Source organism: Lonchura striata, chromosome 10 (assembly GCF_050655825.1).
Source record: "Lonchura striata isolate lonStrDom1 chromosome 10, ASM5065582v1, whole genome shotgun sequence".
Taxonomy (NCBI): Eukaryota; Metazoa; Chordata; class Aves; order Passeriformes; family Estrildidae; genus Lonchura; species Lonchura striata.
In genome coordinates, this window is record NC_140712.1 from 9661680 (window position 1) to 9680728 (window position 19049).

The 19049-nt window shown below is 42.0% G+C and overlaps 1 protein-coding gene across 3 annotated transcripts in view; it reads left to right on the forward strand.

Moving 5' to 3' along the window:
* Positions 1 to 1027: 1027 nt before the first annotated feature.
* The window catches only part of TRPM1 (transient receptor potential cation channel subfamily M member 1), a 118523-nt gene continuing 100501 nt past the window's right edge, over positions 1028 to 19049 (forward strand). The window contains exon 1 of one of the 3 annotated variants that reach the window (XM_085588642.1): positions 1028 to 14828. The gene's annotated coding sequence lies outside the window, so the exon portion shown is untranslated. The remainder of the gene's footprint in view (positions 14829 to 19049) is intronic. The other 2 variants (XM_085588643.1, XM_085588644.1) reach the window with 2 other exon arrangements.

Here is a 19049-nt window from a genome sequence, read left to right on the forward strand (position 1 = left end):
TCTGTTCCAGAAGCCCAAATAGTTTTGGTGTTAGGCTGAGCAAAAAGTTGGTTTGGTACATGTGAAAATACCACATCCAGGAGTAAAGTCTGCTTATGCTACCACTGTGCTTTGTGAAAAAATGTAATTTATGTTCCCATGCAGCACTGCCTCTCAGGGCCAGGCTCATGGTACCTGTGGGGCCACAGTGCTCCCATGTCTGCTCAGAACAGGGCAGCCTGTGGTGCTGTCTCTGTAGCACAGGGAAATAAGGTACACCCAGTGCAGCAGGATGTGGTTTAATGCTGAATCGAGACTGAACGTTTTGATGCAGACACACTGTACTACACCATTTGTTCTGAGCAGGTCTATATGTTAACACATTTCCCAGTAAAAAAGCTGAGTTTGGGACTTACCTGTTAGACGAAAAAGGAATTCTATGGAAAATATATTTTTAAGAAATATTATATTATTCTGTTTGTTTAAGCAGACCTACCTGGCAGTTCTTTAGTAGTAGATTCAGAGAAGAAACCCTGCAGCTCTTTCAGCTTGAGAAGAAACGGGCCATTTTTAGGGAAATGAAGAAAGGGCAGTCCTTAGGCACAAGTTCTGTCTTAACTCTGGGATCAAGGACAATTATCAGAAAATGTACAGTAAAAGGGAGATGTGGACTTTTCTGGTTGCCAACCACCAGCAGGCTCTGATGTGGATTCTAGAGGCTCTCTGCGCCCTCAGCCCACGCAACCCCCTCAGCGCTGCTGGGCCCCGCTCCTACCGCCTCTCCTCGACGCTCTCTCACCCCGTCACGCACTGTTCTGGTCGAGTTCTTACCCGCTGCGTAGCGGAGGCTCCCCCGGGGCCAGAGGGGCCGGAGCGGCCGGTGCCCGGGCGGGCAGAGGCGCCGGCCGAGCCCACAGGGCGCCGCAGACCGCGGGGATCGCCGCCCTCAGCGCGGCCCACACCGCCTGCCCGGCCTCAGGGGGAGCCCCTCGGGAGAGACGAGAGCTGTGATTGGCTATCCCAGCCCCCTCGGGGCAGGCCGGCCAATGGGGAAGGCCGTTACATGCCGTGCGAGGCGGCCCTCAGGCAGGTGGACAGTGCGGACGGTGATGTCGGTGTGGCCGGCGGCTCTGTGCGGGACAATTCGCTGTTGTTCCTGTTCTGTGTTCATGGCGTGAGCGGGCAGGACACGGCTCACCACGTTCCTGGCGTCTCTGGCCGGTGGAGAGCGGCGCAGCGTCGAGTGCACAGCCGGGCCCGATGGCAGAGGCGGCTGTGAGCGGGTAATGGCTGGTACAGCTGATGGCCGGGAGAGGGGCGGACTTTCATTTTCGGATATCTGTTGGGTTAAAGCCGTGCCCTGATAGAAGCTGCTGTTGTGTAGGAGTGCCTTTTCCCCACGGTGCATGGCCCCTGGCGTTGTTGCACTGGGAGCCGGTGTCAGCACCGGGCCCTGTGGCACGGTGGCGCCCGGGGCGCGGGCTTAGGGGAGGAGCTGTGCTTGCATGAGACCTTGCTCCCTCTTTGCCTGGATGAGCCCTGTGAGTTGCCTTCTTCATTTGGGAATGAGTAATGTTGTGAAAGTTACTTTTAATAGAAAAACTTTTACATGCAAAAGAAAAGTTAATACTGTTCAGCAGATGTTTATGTTGTCCAGTTAGGGTTCATACATTACTCTCTTTTAAATCATAACTATGAACAAAAGTGCGCTTCTGACTTTAATAGCTCGCTAGAAGTAAAAACTAAAAGTCCTGTCTTGCACACCCTTAGTATGAAAGTCACTGTCGCTGCTTGTTCAAGAGCAGGGTGTGCAATAAGTGTATTTTTCACGTGGACATCATTCCTGCTTCCCAATGGGACCAGCTTTGGCTTCAATGCAGGATTGCAAATCTCAAATGCAGCTGTGTGAACTAAGAGTGGTAAATAACCTCCCTGCAAGCAGCAGGGGTAGGAGATCTGTCTGTTTTGCAAGGAACTTCAGTCATTACATTAGATTCCTAGAACAATAATAATTTATGGAAAATCACTAGACAAAATACTGTGCCCATTTATCAACTCCTTCTTAAAATCATGTATCTTTACCTGCCTATTAGTTCATGGATAATTGTTGCATGTTATTTTTTCTGATTAACTGGAAAAGTGGATTTCTGTAAGTACACAGTAAATCTCGAATCCACCTCTGTTGAACATCTTATACCTGACTTGTTCATACCAAAGGAGGTGAATTTTGAAACTGAGATTACCAAAAAAAGTAATAAAAACAGATCCTACCGCCTTACTTAATTTTCTTATTTGATTATATTGTTAATGTGTTCTTACCTGCAGGCATCTGGCCCACAGACTGAGGTGAGAATTTTTCCCTTTGTTATGGCATTATTTTTCTATCCACTCAAGAAATACAGCCTGGTTTTTGGCAGAAGTTTTTAATATTTATTGTTTTCATATTACATAATTTAGAGTTTTGTTTAGCTACAAGTGTGTGGCAGCAGAATAATTTTACATGGAATCCATCCTGTTTTGCCCTTCCCAAAATAGCTCATTGTTTTAACTTACAGGAATAAGAAAGTTTAAATTGCTTTGTGAAATGAAAATAGTTTTATGGACTCTGTTAATAGGAGCTTTAAACAGAATAGAACAAAGTCCTTCTACAATTGCAGACTGATGGTATGGCCAAAATAAAGAAGTAATTGAGCTCTAGGAACATTTTTTATAACTGGTGTAAAAACTGTTATTCCGATTAGAAGTTGGTTGTAAACCAAATAATAGTGGAAGACTGCAACATGCAAAATTGGGCCATCTGAAGGAAGAATTTTATGAGTGGGAAATATGAGGAATTTTATCTGAGAGAAATTAGTTTACTATTCTGAAGAACATGATAAGATCTAAACATGCAGTTTTATAGTAGCAGATATTTCATCAACACTTTTCCTGCCTGAGTTTGCTCAGTAATTTTTTCTCTTTTCATACACTTCTGTGTTAGATACAGTGAGATACAAGAAGTGTAAGCCTCAGGAGTTCTGTGGACTTCAGGGAAATTACATTATTTTGTATCATCTCGGGAAGCTATGTATGAGAACAGGAAAAGGCCACATAGCTGCTCTCCCTGTTTCAGTTCCTACAAAGCATCTGGAAGATGAAGAGATGTAGCTTCATTTCATTTTGTCTATGTAAATAGTTCCTTTTCCAATGAAACAGAAGAAAAAAAGGAAATAGAAAAAATAGCAGATGTCTCTGCCTGTGTTCTTGCAGTACTTGTAGCCACAATCTTATGACAAAATCATCAGTCTGTACTGATGCTTTCCTGTGGCTCTTTCTTAGTGGTTTCATGGTTTGAGGGGGCCTCTGGAAATAAAAGGAAATAAAAGGGGATGGAATTATAAAACCAATGGCCTGCAGGTCTCTCAAAGATAAGCTTGCCTAACACTCTGTTTTCTTGGTATCAGGTTAATAATAGTGCAGAAGTACAGAAGATAGGGAGGCAATGAACAGGTTCTTGCCAGGAGTGAGCCACACTCTCCCTTGGATGTTTGCACAGAGTTGTTTTTACCAGGCATCTTGGTGTTTTAATAAAAGAGTGAGTATCAGATGTTTAGCCTCATCTTCAGAATCCATTTAGCTCATTTGAATTTGGACAAATCACGTGTGTTACATCAAGTAATTGCTTGAATGTGTATCAACACTAATAAGACTCCAGTTGTTAAAGACTTGGTAAAAACAAAATTATCTAGTGGCTTACATTTGACAGTTCTGTTGCAAAAGGGGGAGTTAAGGCTTGAATAGTAAAAATGTCAGGAAGCCATTTTTACCTGTGAGTCAGCAACTTTGACATTTCAGAAACACAGCAAGAAGCTTTGGAGGGCTGCGAAAGCACTGTAAGCTGTAGTGAAAGCAGGGTTCTGTATCACTGACCTCCCTGGGCTGGCTGTGACAGGAATCCAAAATGCCAGAATATTGCCCATTGTGCTGTTGTAACTGATGATTGCACACGAAAGGGGATAAAGTATTGGCATGGCAGTGATAAAAGTACAGTTAGGAAAACAAACTCTGAAAGGAAAAAAAAAAAAATCTCGCATTTAAGAAGTATTTTGATACTTTCAGAACACAAAAGAGATTGTGTTCTCTGGTGTGTGCTACGTCAGTTTGTGCTATTGTGTATGCTGTGGAAAAGAGAGTTTAATATAAATGTAAACACAATCTTGCATTGAGCAGTGATTGAGAGGTTTTGTTTTTTTTTTCAGCTGTTAATTTCTGCAGTAGGAGTCTGAAGTGACCAGTATGGCAATGTAAGGGGCAGGGAAATGGAGAGGCCCAACTGGGCTCACTCCCCCTGGTCTGAGGGAATTGATATTCACTGGGTAATGTTGTATCTTTGTGGAAAATGCTGAAAGCTGAGAAACAAAAGGAAGCACATTTCTTGTTCAGTGCTTAGTCCTTTTCTGTCACAAAGCATGAAATGATAGTTTAGATCTTAGGAGTGAGCATCAATGATATTGTATGCAAACTGAATCATTTTTAATGGATTTTTTTGGGAGAATACAATGACACTATCCACAGAATCATCAAAGCCACTGTGTGTGCAAATAATGCTTGTGAATTTCTAAGTGGCAGCATTGGCTGGGGGCTGTGGGATGCCTTACATGCTTATAAGGTTCTGTGACTTCTGGGCATTACCCTTTCCATACTGGAAAGCCCAGAGGCAGAAGTCAGGAACTCCTTTGTGAGCAGCAAACTGAAATTTTGTTATCTGAAATTCAGTTTCTGCTTCAGCTGTCAGACATGGCACTGATCTCAGCAGATCACAGGAGACACCTGAAGTTGCTGTGCTTATGGCATTCTTTCTTACAGACAACCTCTGAGACAGCTGTGATCAAAGAAATATCATGTATGAAGGTGTAAAAGACTATTTCTCTAGTTTCTTTCAGCCACAAAGCAGGAAAAGAGGACTTCAAGGTGCCAGTGCTGTTTCTTGCAATAATGATGAGCTGGTCATCATCAAAAGCTGCACAGTGATCAACATCACCAAATACACCAATCAGGCCTGTTCATGGTGTGCCTCACCTCTGCAGCTGGGGCACAAGAGTGTCTTGGTTCATTTCCAGATACAGACCTCTTTTCTTCTGTGGTGAGACCTCTGAAGTGGTGACCCACAACCAAACATCCAGGATTTTGCTGTTAATTTTCTTTTTTATCTTCCTTTTTCCTCTCTATCTTCTAATTTCTTCTAATAAGGTTGCTTTTCATCTTACGTTACAGAAGAGCAATTCATTGAGAGCCAAGCTGTAGGTCAGTGGTCTGTAACACACTATGAAAAAATTTCAAATGAAGGAGTTACGTTTGATGGCCAGTGGTTCTGAGATATCTAATCATAAATCAGCAGCTGCACCAGTAAAGGGCCTTCTAACTGTTGATGTAAAAGCTTAAGAATATTGGGAATTGCAAATTTCCTGCCATAAGAAAATCACAGAACTTGAAAGGATGATATGAAGTTCTGTGTCTGCTATATATTGGTGAGGAATATGGTCAGAAAAAGAAAATAATTTATTTTAAATGCAACATCAAGTTGAATAAAGTTTACCAAAGAAAAGGAGAATATTCAAGTTAAGGTACAGCAAATATGGGAAGGTAAAACATAGAATAATTACTACTTCTATTTTCACTCTGTAACCAAACTTCTGTTGGGTTTTGCCAGCTATGAAGCAGAAAGTGAAGTTAGAAGCCATGTATTAAGCATAATAACTTCCACTGGATTTAATCCACAGAATCATTATTACTTTGAGGTCAGTTTAACTCATTTCAGTGTTAGTTTTGGTCTTTTATGATTTGCCCATTTATTATTTCTGTTTCTTAACTTCTCTGTGCTTTTTGCAATGTGTGAATATTGCGTGTTGTCACTTCTGCTAAGCTTCTTTTCATTCAAAAGCACAGAAGATACCAGCATGTCATCAGGAAGTGCTCAGATGAGTGAATTGACCCAGTAGCTTATTCAGTAAAAGTTGCATAACATTAATTCACGTTCATGCTTGCAAGTCAGCAGTGGCTCACAGGTGAAAACACCACTGCAAAATATTGCAAAAAAATGCTGGATAATTTTGCAATATGCTTTCTGAAGCAGATATTATAATGTTACATGAGTAGTATGTTAGGCCAACTGGAGTAGTCAATGCTCAAAAATCTGCATTTTATATTTGCAGAATCATTATAAAAAGATACAATGTTTGAGTACACTTGATAAATAATGCTTCTTGTTGAGCAGTTGGTATATTTGTGTGAGACTGCAAACTGAATTTGGAATTGGGGGTTCTGTCCATTTTTCTTCTGCCTCTCAGTTGAGCCACTGCAAAGAACAAATGAAATTATTTTGGACAGCATCATGAGGTGGTGAAATACTGTGCATTTCTGGGTGTCTGTGCATCCCAGTGGAACCTCTGTGAGTAAGAAAATGGCTGCTTTCCATGGTAGATCATTATTTATAATCTGAATTTGGATTTAAAGGTGAGATTGTAGTGGAGATTCAAGAGCAGTGATTATGTGATGAGGCTGATGAGAGCTTAGCAAAGTAGCTACAAATTATACATAACAGCATCTCTGCTTAGCCTTTTTCTTTTAAGTAGAATATAAGCATACTACTGGTGGAGGAAAGATAGGACTTGGAGGGAGAGAAATCTGTTTTGTTGCTGCTTGATTCAAAGGTCAGCTAAAGAGAGAGTGAGACTGAATGACACTGAACTAGATTGCTCAGAGACCTCTGATGTTAGGGGGTTGTGAAGTTGCTGAAAAAGTGAGCAAGTGTATGTGAGTAACTTGTGATATGTAAAGTAAAAGTAACTGGTTTTCAGCAGGCTCATGTGATCTGTATATTTGCTTTCCCTGAAGATTGCCACCGAAGGAATAAACTATGAACCCAGAATGTCCACTTAACTGGGAGACTTTTACCCGTTTTGGGAGTCTGAATGTAGATGGGTCTAGGAGATCCTACCTCTGCAAAATTTGCTCCTCAGGGTGGGAGTGCCCTGCAAAAACCAAATCCAGCAGAGTTTGCAGTGTGTCCAAGAGTGTAACACAGGTCTGTGACAGGAACTCAGAGTTTATAAGTGGGTTTCCTTTTTTAAAAGATTTATCAGCACAGATTTCAGCTTCACTGGCCTTTGTGCCAGTCTGTCTTTAGTCTGCATCTAGGTCACTAGCCCAGTCAATCTATCCACACAGCCTTCTGTGTAAGCTGTGCAAGTCAGCTCCCTGAGTTTTGTGTAAAATAAGTGAATCTGTCTCTTACTGATTAATTAGAGTGAGGCACCCAAGCCTGAATTGCACTCCTCTAGAAACCATTACTCAAGTGTAGCTGGAGGCTGAGCATGGGATAATGGCTGTTGACAAGGTTCAGTTAGCTTTAACTGGGTGTGAGTGAGTCCTTGTACTGGGTTTGCCTGAGCTGGGGTTAATGTACTTCACAGCAGCTGTGCAGTGCTGTGCTTTGGATTTGTCACCAAGCAGTGCTGATATCACACAGATGTTTTAGCTACTTCTGTACAGTGCTCACACAGTGTCCAGGCTTTCTCCATTTCTCACTCTGCCCTGCAGTGAGGAGGGTGGGGGTGGGCAAGAGCCTGGGAGGGGACACAGCCAGGACAGCTGACCCCAGGGGACTGAAGCCATATTCCATACTTTAAAACATCATGCTCAGCAGTGAGGCTGGGGTAAGTTTTCCAGGGATTGCCATTGCTTGGGAACTGGCTGGGTATTGGTGTAGCTGGTGTTAAGTGATTGCTTCTGTATAGCTGTTTTTTCTTTTTGTTTTGTTTTGGTTTTTTTGTTTCCCCTTCTCCTGATTAAACTGTCTTTAACTTGACACACAAGTTTTCTCACTTTTGCCCTTCCAGTTCTCTCCCTCATCCCACTGTGGGGAGAGTTAGGGAGCACCTGTTGTGGGACTTAGTTTCCTACTGCTGTATCCTCTCTATGAAAACCAGTCCCTTTTCACTGCCTCCCTGGGCAGGGTCCTGGTGCTCTATTTCATCTGTTCTAACCTACAGCTTTTGGTATCTCCAGCTCTGCTGTGGATTTCTTGGCAGCAATGGGAGATTTTCCTGAGTTGTTTTTTTGGTTTGGAGTTTGTTGGGGTTTTTATTTTTGTGGTTTTGTAACCACTGTCTGTTCTTCTGCAGCCAGGAACTTTATTGTCTCTTCTATGAAGGAGATTTAGCCAGCAGATAATCCTGCTCCCAGAAACAGGGCCTGAGAAGCTAAACCAGCCTTTCTCATCTGTGAACAGACACTGCTTGACTTCCTTATTGCTGTAAACTCTGTGATTCATTGTTTCCTATGTATTTAACACATGTAGTCTCTTAAATGCAGTGTTTGTATGATTCCTTATGAACAGAAACTATTTATGAAGCAGTGACTTGCTCTTCTCTCCTCCTCTTGTTTACTGCCCATGTTTGCACTATCTCCACTATCAGCACAAGACTTGTATCTGGTCCATGTCTCCTGCTCCATTGTGCTGGCATCTTTGACTTTGACACATACTGACACCTGACTGTCAGCCCTACAGATGCCTCAAATCCAGATACTTTGATGGAGATAGGATGAGTTATCCTGTAATAATTCATAGATGCCCAAACTTAATCCACGTGGGAAGGCAATCTACACTAGAAAAAGGCACTCTCAAGTCCAACCAAATGACTTTGTTGTAGAATGAGACCTGGGATACCTTTGTGTTTTGTCTGAGAATCCAATCCTTGCATTTTCAGAAATGCCCAGGTGCAGGTTTTGCTGACACCCTAAAAGCAAGTAATTTTTACCAGCATTGTTTATGCCAGTAAATGGATTAAGTGGTAGACATGCAGTTTAGATGCTATGTGTGATATGCAGATAGACTTCAGAGAGTTCTCTTGGGGATTTTTTCAGGAACACCAGGTGACATCATTTAACATGACAGTATGTTCTCCTCTCCTGAGTCAGATCCTGATGTAGAAAATAGATCATACCTCTATAGCAGAGGACAGTTTCAGAAATATGTCATCAAACTACAAAAAAGGCTCAGTCTGTAGAGTGAAGTACAGAAATTAACACACATGTGACTAAATGCTGTGTAGAAACTTTTGTTATTTCCAGGAAAGCCAGGCAGAGGAGGAAAGCTGTGCATGTCATATGGCTTAGAAGCATGAGCTGTACCAGGTGGTGCTCTGGGACCTGCCTCACAAGTCTCCTCATCATCCAGTATGTCCCTGCAGAACTATAGCAATGCTCTCCATTTCTGAGAGCACTGGGCTCAAAGACATTTTGAAAATTAGGCTTCTTTAGTGTAGCTTTGGAGACCTTTGACATCAATTGTGTAAATTCTGGCTGTGGTTTCTTCTTTTTAAGCTAAGAGTAGTTTAGTTTACTACCTGAAAACTCGTTCTAAAGCAGGCCTGTGTGCTCCATTGAGCTATATCAGAGAAATTCCCTTTGAGCTCTGGAAATATGTCTTTCCCAGAACTCTTTGCCTGAGTGCAGTGTGCAGTGCCCTTCACTCTGCACTGGTGAGGCTGCACTGCTGCACTTCCAATAGTGTATCCAGTTTTGGGTCCTTTGCAAGAACCTCGAAGTGCTGGAGTGAGCCCAGAGAATGGCAGCAGAGCTGGTGAATGGTCTGGAGCACAAGTGTGATGAGCAGCTGAGGAGCTGGGGGTGCTTAATTTTTCACGTGGGGAGAAGGAGGCTCGGGTGACCTCTACAACTCCCTGAAAGAAGGGTGTAGCCAGGTGTCAGCCTCCCAGATAATAAGTGGACAAGAGAAAGTGGCCTCAAGTTGCAGTAGGGGAGATTTAGACTGGATATTAGGAAAAATATCTTCACTGAAAGGGTTATTAGACATTGGAATAGGCTTCCCAGGGAAGTGTTTAGAGGAATTTAAAAGATGTGCTGATGTGACACTTAGGGACATGATTAAATAGCAGGCTTGACAGTGCTGGGTTAAAGATTGGACTGGATGATCTTAAAGGTCTTTTCCAGCCTAGATGATTCTGTGATTCTATGACTTGCACACTGACCCACATACTATAGACATCTGAAATAATCTGATGTCCTTCATGAAAGACTTAGCACATCAGTAATTATCACACTAGCTCTGACTTAAGTAGGCTTTTTCAGGATCAGGAGTGATTTTTTATGGTAATGGTTTTCCTAGGAGTTATCCTAAATCTCCAGCATTTGTCATTCAAGCAGATCATCTCACATTTGAGGAAGAGATTGGGCCATCTTTCTGCAAAGTCAGATTTACCAAATAGCTTCTTGGTGCAAATGGCTATGTACAGTAAAGGTGAGCTCTAAAACTTCTTCCTCTTGTTCCTTAAATGACTGGTGATATTGTTATTGTAGATTTTGTAAATCTTCAGAGTTCTTAGCATACAATCCTGGTATTTATATGACTGAAATAAATGGTACCTAGCTTGTAACACTTCAGACTTAGCATCAACTATTAAAGCATATGTTTTTGAACTAAAGGAAAGAAAATCTAGACCTCATTAGACTACAGAGGAACCAGTGCAGTCACCACATAAATTTGATAAAGGAAAAACATAAAAACCCACAGCCAAATTTCTGGAGTCTCGTTTGCATGATCCTACTTCCTCTTGGTTGGTTGGTTGTTGTGGGTTTTTTGTTATGGAAGCCAGGCTCACTCAATTCCATGTCTGTTTTCTACTTTATACATTTTAATTTTGTTACGTGAGTTCAAGTGATAAAAACAAGTAATGTTGTAGATGTCCTTTGCAAAGAGGTAAGTGGCTAGAAGATAGGTCCCTGTCTGTGATGGGAAGCTGCAGCTTTTGGGGCATAAGTTATCTTATGCTGATTAGCCTAGGAAATAGTTTTTCTTAAATTTGTCTGCCTACAGAACTATTTGCTTATTGTTGTGCTGCCTGTGTATATATCACAAACATGGTTTACTCTTCAGCACTATTCAACACTTCATCCTGGGGAATTCTAGCTATGCAGATGGTTTGCAGACAGGTGACTGAAAATTTGCCATTTGTTTTATTGATTAGTTTCCCAATTCATGCAGGAGTTCCATTTCCTGAAAATAACTGCCATAGGAGAGCACCAACAACATGGATTTCCAATGCATCTTTTTATATTGCTTCGCAGTAATTATATAATCCAGAATTTACTCCGAGTAAATGTTGAGAAAAGAAGTGTGGACTTAGCTCTTCAGAGGACTTGCCATTCACCAGAATCAAATGCATTCACTCAGATTCAAAGAAAATAAACATAGAAGGGCTCAATAGCACTCAGTGGAATGTGTTAAGAATACCGAGTGATAATTTTCCAAGTGCATTGGTTGATTTACTCTTAGCCCAGATTATTTACTTGGGATATGAAACTGCCTTGTTTTGTGCATTCAGCTGTTTTCAAAATAAAAATGTAGTGGAACATGTGGTCTGGCTAGGTCTGCTAGGCAGTGAGCTTGTGTTCTGAGCAATTAAGTGGTTCACTGCATTCTTCAGTGGGATTGCCTGCGTGAGAAGATTAATTTCCTTTTTGGTGGTTTGGGTATTTAAAAAAAAAAAAGAAAAACCTAGTTCAGTAAGAGGATGAGTTCAGTGACATTTAGCAGTATGCACAGCATGCTGGTGGTCGTTTGGATTCAGGACATAGCCATATCTGTGTACTTCAAGTGGACAATGAACTTGGGATTCCCTGCTGGTGCTGGAAGGAATGAAAGGTTTAGTGGTTTGTAGAACAGTAACCACCTCAGCTTTTTTGGTGCAATCTGTGAGTAGCTCTTCTGAAACCCTCTCTTGTCTTCCTGCTGCTGAACACCTGCAGCAGAAGCCACAGCATCTCTTCAGTTAGTCCTGTCTGTACCTGGGAGGAATAGATTTCCCCTTAGTAACACTACATTGAATTTCTGGGGTATACTGTGCTTCACTAATAATAGCCAGGCAGTGCAACAGTTGCTTGTCTAATTTGTAGTGTTCTCTCCAGTGTAGTTACTCTCTTTAGTAGCCTCCTTATCTATTGGGGGCAGCTTCATGTTCTGAATGAGGCTTGTGAGTGCTGTGCATGGCAGGTGCTGGCTAATTGCGTGTGTTTGTCCCACAGCTGCCAGTGCTCTTCTGTCCAGCTGAGCAAGTCAGGGCTCATCTGAGCCATGACTGTGGTCAACAGCAGCCCAGAACAAGGGACTGCTTGTCCCACATTGGTGACAGCAAAGCACCACGGGGTAGGGCTGACTGTTCAACAGTTTTTCATGATTCTGCATAGCATAAGTGCTGAACAAAGCACAGTGAGTGAGGGACATGATGTCATGCATTTTCCAAGAAACCTAGATATTTCAAAATTCATAATAAACGCCTTCAGTGAGTGGGATGCTTTTTGGGGAACCAACTGGGCCTTTCTGATAACAGTGTATTTATTCCATAGTGCAGAACTGCCATGCTGTGTCTCAGAATAAGAGAAGTAACATCATGATCTCATTCAGTCACTTTGGACGTGTTTGTGTCCTTCTCCCATAACTGTCTAGTTTTTCAGAACTGTACTGTGAAGGCTGAGGCTTGCAACAGAAATCTTGTACAGACAAAATAAGGATGCAGGCTTAATTACTTGTTGCAGTAAGTAGTACAGTGCCATGGCAGCACTTGTTTGTAGATTATTAACCTTCATTTAATAAGTAAGGTAAATTTTATTTTCATTCTTTGTATTTGAATGTTGTAACTTACAATACCTTTCAGAAATAATACCATATAGGCAGTTCAGAGTGGAATGAGATGATACTTAATAACATATAGGAATGCTTTACTGATTGTATAGTGAAAATATTGAATAATACACTTGATGCCATTGTTTGGGTGAAAAGTATTAATGTGTACATTACAGTACTGTGAGTCAGAGCACACACCTTCTAGCTGGCGGTCACAGAACCCACAGAAGTGAAGGTACCTGTATGTTTCAAAGTAGCTGCACAGAGATAGTGTTTGTTGACTCTATAGCTCATCTCTAAACAAGAGATTTTCTTTGGGCTAGGGGATTCTGCAGGTGAGAAACCTGCAAATGAGGAAGAACAAACACAATGAGGCAGTTAACAGCAGCTGACCCTTAGTGAAAGGGCAGGTGAATTGTGGTTTCCTTTGGGCAGGAAGGAGTCCACTAGGTGCTCGCCTTAATTGGGGCTCTGCTTTCTAACTCTTCTGCCTGCCACCAGTGAGGCCTTTTTAGCTCTCAGGTCTGTTTTTTTCCTTGCAGCTGTGCTCCAGCCAGGGTCCCTGGTTTGGAATGAGCCATATTCGGTAAGGGCTGCCTAATTCTGTCCTTAAGGGCCACCAAAATAAACAGTAGTTTTCTGAAGTAGGACCTTAGAGTTCTCACACAGGCAGGGAGTAGAACTGGTGGTGTTGCACTGTGTGGGTACAGCTCAAATAGAGAGCATCCAGAGAACAGAAATGTTTAATGAGAAAAACTAAGGCAAATAAATTCAAATAGGGAAGAAACAAAGAGGGAAAGGGAGGAGAAGGCTAAGTATGTAAAAGACAATAGTAGCAGCAAAGAGTCACTTTGAGATACTTAGTGCAAACACTATCCTAGGTTTGGAAACCCTCTGAATTTCTCACAGCTGTCTTCAGGAGACACATCATATATGTTGTGGACTATGCCTCATCTTTTGTCGAGATTACTAGAAGGACTCTATATAAGTAGTGAATGACATAATTAAAAACACAAGAAGCATTCTTATTCTGAGTGAGCCATGGGGCAAGGATACAGGGTTCCAAAGGGGCCTTCCCCAACCCCAGAGCTCACTGCTTGTAAACCAAGGGATTAGCTATGCTTTACAAAGTGTCCATTGTATTCTGCATGCACACTGTTCCTGTACATTTCCAGAGATGTAATGCACTGCAGGAAGTAAATGGCACAATTACAGACAAAACCTATGGAGGATGTCTCAGAGAGGATTTGAACAATAAAACATCACACTCTTAATTAGTATGTTCCATGTAGTAAATAAAGATGCTCTGATAAGAGAGGGAAGACTGTGAAAGCTTGACTGTAAATTTTGCTTAAGTGAAGACTGTATTTACCTTTTGGGAATATTTCCTGTAAATGGTTTATACAGTATCAAGAATAGAGAAGTCCTGCAGTTTTGTATTCGGGGGGGAAACTGCTGGAAGAATCTCATGTCTTTTGCTTCCTGCTAGAATAGGCTTACCATGTCACCTTTTTTTAATTTTCCAATTTCTTTTTAACACCCCTCTTGCTGTTCTGCTATAACTCTATTTTAAGGATTTGCAGAAGTGCATCTTTCCAGCAAGCTGGTGGAAACCCCAGGACTGTGGGTCAGAGACAGAAGAGGAACAATTACCACAGTGGAGTTTTAGCATTCTGTTGCATCTGTTATATGGATTATCCACAAGTAACCCATCAACTAAGATACCCTGTTTAATTCTGTGATCACAGAGATTTCAGGCTCTGCAGAAAAATTCTTCAAGGGCTCTCGTCCTCCAGGAAGCCTGGGACTTTTGGTATTGGAAGCAGTGCAGTGCTGGTAGTAGTTGTGGGCCGGAGGAAAGTCTCACCTGCTACAGATCTTGCTGTTAAAATAAGGAGACACAGGTGTTTCCCAGTTCAGCAGATGCTGAGTGATGCTGAAAGACAGACGAGAGAAAGTAGTGGAAAACATTTGCCTCCTAAAGAGCTGGGTGTGGAGGAGCAAGGAGAAGAGGTTTAGTTTTCCATGGAGGCAAGTGAAGAAGGTTGGTTGTGTGAGTGCTGGAGTGCACTCCAGCAAGAAGACTTTCTCCTTTCAGAGCAGGGCTCTTGGCTAAGAGAAGAGGGAGAGGATCTGGTGCTTGGCTTACCTGCAGTGAGAGGAGGAGGTGAGTCAGGGGCTTGGAAAGGTGGAACAAATGTCTTTGATTTTTATCAGCCTTCTGCCCATTACTTAATTTAGCTGGTAGCTATCAGGGAGGGGAAAATGATAGTTTCTCAGAGCAGCAGAAGAGGAGTCATTTGTTATGCTGGTTGTCATGACACCCCCCCCAAAAGTATTTTATAAAACCACCATTAAAATGTTGAAATGAATAAAGAAGTGAGTAGTGTGGGACAAAACTTGCTATCTTTAGGTAAAAGCTTGCTGCATTCCTGTATCATGTGGATTATTGGGTAGTCTTCTGCTAGTTTTGAATATGTTTGCTAGAAATTGAATTTCAGTAGTGAAAGGCCGTTGAGACCTTGCTTCTGTAGTAAGACGTGTGTGAATGCAGAGCCTTTGAGTCTGGTCCATTCACTGCCGTTTAGGGAGGCTGGGAGCACAAGGGCTACATAATTTGGTCTTTTTTCCCTTTTGGTATATAGGGTAAAAATTAAAAAAATGTCAAAGTAATTACTTACCTAGTTTATATTCTAGACTAATAGAGGGTTACAGGGAATGATTCTTATTTTTACATATTCTTGGTAGACTTCATAGTCTCAAGAGAAACAATAAAAACAAGAGCTGTGATTTCTGATCAACTTTGTACCTAAGGGTTGTGATGCATTTTGTTCGTTGTGCTGCAAGAGAGAACCAGCAATTCTTGCCAGGATCTGACAAGTGGCACATGCAGTGAGAGGAGGATGAGATATGAGAGAGGCTGCCAGTCAGCACAGCAGCTTTGTGCAATGTATTTCAGGCCACTTGGTCATGAGGAGTTGTGCTCTTGTCATCTGTGACAAGGAGCTCGTGCTTCACCAGGAGCAGCTGTGACTGGCAGTCGGATGAGTGCAAACAAACCAGCAGGAGTGCACTGCAGCAGGGGAAGGAGGAAGAGTGAATGAAGACCTGAGAGTACCTGTAACAGAGCAGAGCTGAGAGCTAAGGAGCAGAAAATGGCACACAAAGTGAAGGATTTCGGAGATTATTGTTTGAGTATTGCAGTATTTAATGGATGTATGATCTGTCCTTTTTCCTTCTGTCCCTGCAGCAGATAGCAGTAGGTAGCAAATACCTATGGAGGGATAAGACAAGCTAAATGGATTTCACATTCTTGGTTTCAAGTCTGTAATTGAATCAAATGTTCAGATGCATGGCTCTGACTCTGTGTAACACTGAATTAATTGTATAAAGTATTTGCATTCTTCTCCCCCATCTCCTACTGCCACTCACAGAGTAAATTTTGGAAATTTTGAAATCTTTTGTTTAAATCTGTGAGTGCTGCTCAGCAAGCAACAATAGATCTGGGCTATATATGAATATCTGTATCTAAGTTTAATGATACTGAGTCAATGAAAAAAAGAAGTGGGCTGACTTTGGTAACTGGAAGGTGGATTAAATCATGCAGTGGATATCCATTATTGCCAGTTGTCTGCTGTAGAATGGAGCTTCAAACCAGAAATTGTTCTTCAGGGAGTGCTGACATTATGAGGTAGATGATATGTACACAAGTGTTTTCCCATTACTGGAGAATGAAATATAACCTAGAGGTGCTGCAAACTCCAGCTTTAAGCAGTGTTATCTTTTATAGCATATGCTCTTGGGGGTGTGATAACTGAAGCTGAGGGTTTGTTTAAGGAGCAGCTAAAAGCTTTGGCCAAAGTCCTGGTATTTTGATAAAACATGAGTACTCAACTGGCAGTGCTGTGACAGGAAGGGCAGCAAGTGGCCTGGTTGCAGAGGCCCAGGATGTCTGCTGGAGGCATATGAGGGGCATGGGTGGAAATTAAAAACTGCCTAAAAATCCCCATGAGTACCTGGAGGAAGGCCAGTGTCTACTGAAATTGCTGAATAAAGTAGGCAGTCACAATTGCAGTCAAGCCTGGATGAAAACTGTACTTGCCAACGCCTTAAAGTACAGAAATCTTTTTCTGCCATCCCTGCCCCAAAGTCTGTCAAAGGGCTGTGGAATGTGTTTTCCCTGTGTTTACTGCTCCATGCAGTTTAGTCTAATGCTGGCATTGGAGAACTGTAGCAGGCATTCCTGGTTGTTTCAGTAAGTGGTATCCATGGCTTGGGGAAGGAGTGTTTTTCAATCTCTGCCAGGTTTCTTTGTTTCTCATGGATCAGCACTAATGGTGCTACAGTTTATCCTTGTGCAAGTGTGGGTTCTCCAAGAGTACTAGTCTATACATCCCCACCACTTCTGCCTCAGTGCAGTGAAATTGTACACCAAACCCATTGTCTAATTGTTTATCCACTCCTGATTTCTAAAGCTGAGACACTGAATAGAGGCAATTCTTCTAGCTCTGGCTTCAAGCCTCATAGCAAACATGTAATTCCTGCCATTTACTTCAGTTTTACTCTTGGCTGAAATTTCAATGTACAGCACAGGGTTATTTAACATTTCTTTTTCTCCCATGGGCTGGTCTGATTATGGAGGATCATCCTTACCAGTTGGATAATTTTTGTGTGCTGAGCGGTGGAAGTGTGCAAGTTGGTTGCATGCATGGTGCTTGCATCTCATCTGTGCATGAGCTGTGGGCAGTGGGAACTGTTCCCTCCTAATAAAGGCTGAACCAGCAGTGTGAGGCTGCAGCTGATTGTGGGAGTAGAGGGATACAGCATTCTGTGTGTCTTTCTTTCCAGACGTTACAATACAGTGGTGGGTTTCGTGAATCTGACCACTGAAAACTTGGGGGCAATTGCATGTCCATAGACTTTTGCTTGGCCAGAAAGTGCTTGGGATTTAAACTGTTGTAGGATTTGGAATGTGATCCTTTTCTGCAATGTGAAATACAGAGGCACAAATGAAAGAAGAGCTGCTTAACCCATACCGTGTTTTCATTTTTACTGCCAAGAACTAGATCTGCTGCTGAATCTCAGGTTTACCATCTCACTCTATGGTTTGAGGGTAACCAGATCTTAACCTCTGAAGAGCTTGTGTAATACTCAGGTAGAAAGGCATTTCTGGGAGTCTCCCTTGTTACATTTGCTGTTTATTTCTAGTTGGGAGTATCAAGCAGAAAAGTTCTGAGGCCATGTCACACATTTGCCCCATGTCCAGTGTTTCTACATATCACCACATGTGGTTCAGTGGGCCTTCACCTATGCATGACAGATGTGTTCCTTTCTGGATGCCTCACACCTAGGTGTTCTGTTTCCAAGGAGGATGATTCTCAAGATTATTCAGCACATTCGGAGTGACAAGACAAACTGACCACAACCCTTGAAAAATAACCAGAGCAAAGAGATTTTGTTGATTTCTGGCCCTCTATTCTCCTCAAGCCAAACCATTTATCCTCTAGCATAACATCATAATTGTAAAGGATGCTAACTAGTATGAGACGTCGTGGTTTCCTCTAAGAAAGGGTTTCAAAATTCCATGATCTTCATCAGAATTTTCCATATAGATTCTAGCTCCTGTCCATTTCGGGCCACATGTTTGTGTCTACCAGGCTTATTAATCCAAACATTAGAGTAAGCAGTTGTTTTCTGCTTTACTCTAAGATCATACTCATGTTACTTGTAAATACTCCTAGTAGAAAGTTTTTTAGAGACAGTGTATTTTATTTTGCTAGTAGCCAGAGTTTCTGGAGGAGTGGAGAGTAATGGGGTGGAAGTGGTTACCAGACCTTTGAACTGTAGACTATATAGATATAAGAAAGTTATTTATCAGTTAGATCCTCAAGTGACTTTCAATCTTTTTATTTCAGTAGTCAGGGATCAGTGCTGTGGGAGGCAGACACTGGCTGCAGTAACACTTGTTTTTCTGTTCTTGTGGTTACTCTTTAGGGTTAGGCAATGTTTATTTCCCGGCATAACTGCTCAACAGCCTTCCTTTCAGAGCTGTCAACACATGCTAGTAGGTGTTTGAGGAACTGCTGCTATAGTATGTACTGGTTACACTGTTGGTTTCTTAAGTTCAGTTACTTGTATGCTGTAGGTTAAAGAACCTCAAGAATGTCACTGTAAAATGTATACAAACTTAGCTGTGTAATTAGTCTTTGTGTTTAAGCCTGCACTGTACTTACTGTTCGAAACACTTTTCTGCACTGCTGCATTAAGGCTAAATATTTGGAAATTAATAACTTTCATAGTTTCAAACCCAGTAAGGCTTCTTCCAGCCTTGCTTTTCCTTAAAAACACAAGGCTGGGGCATGACTGGATGGGGTAGTGTGTTATGTCC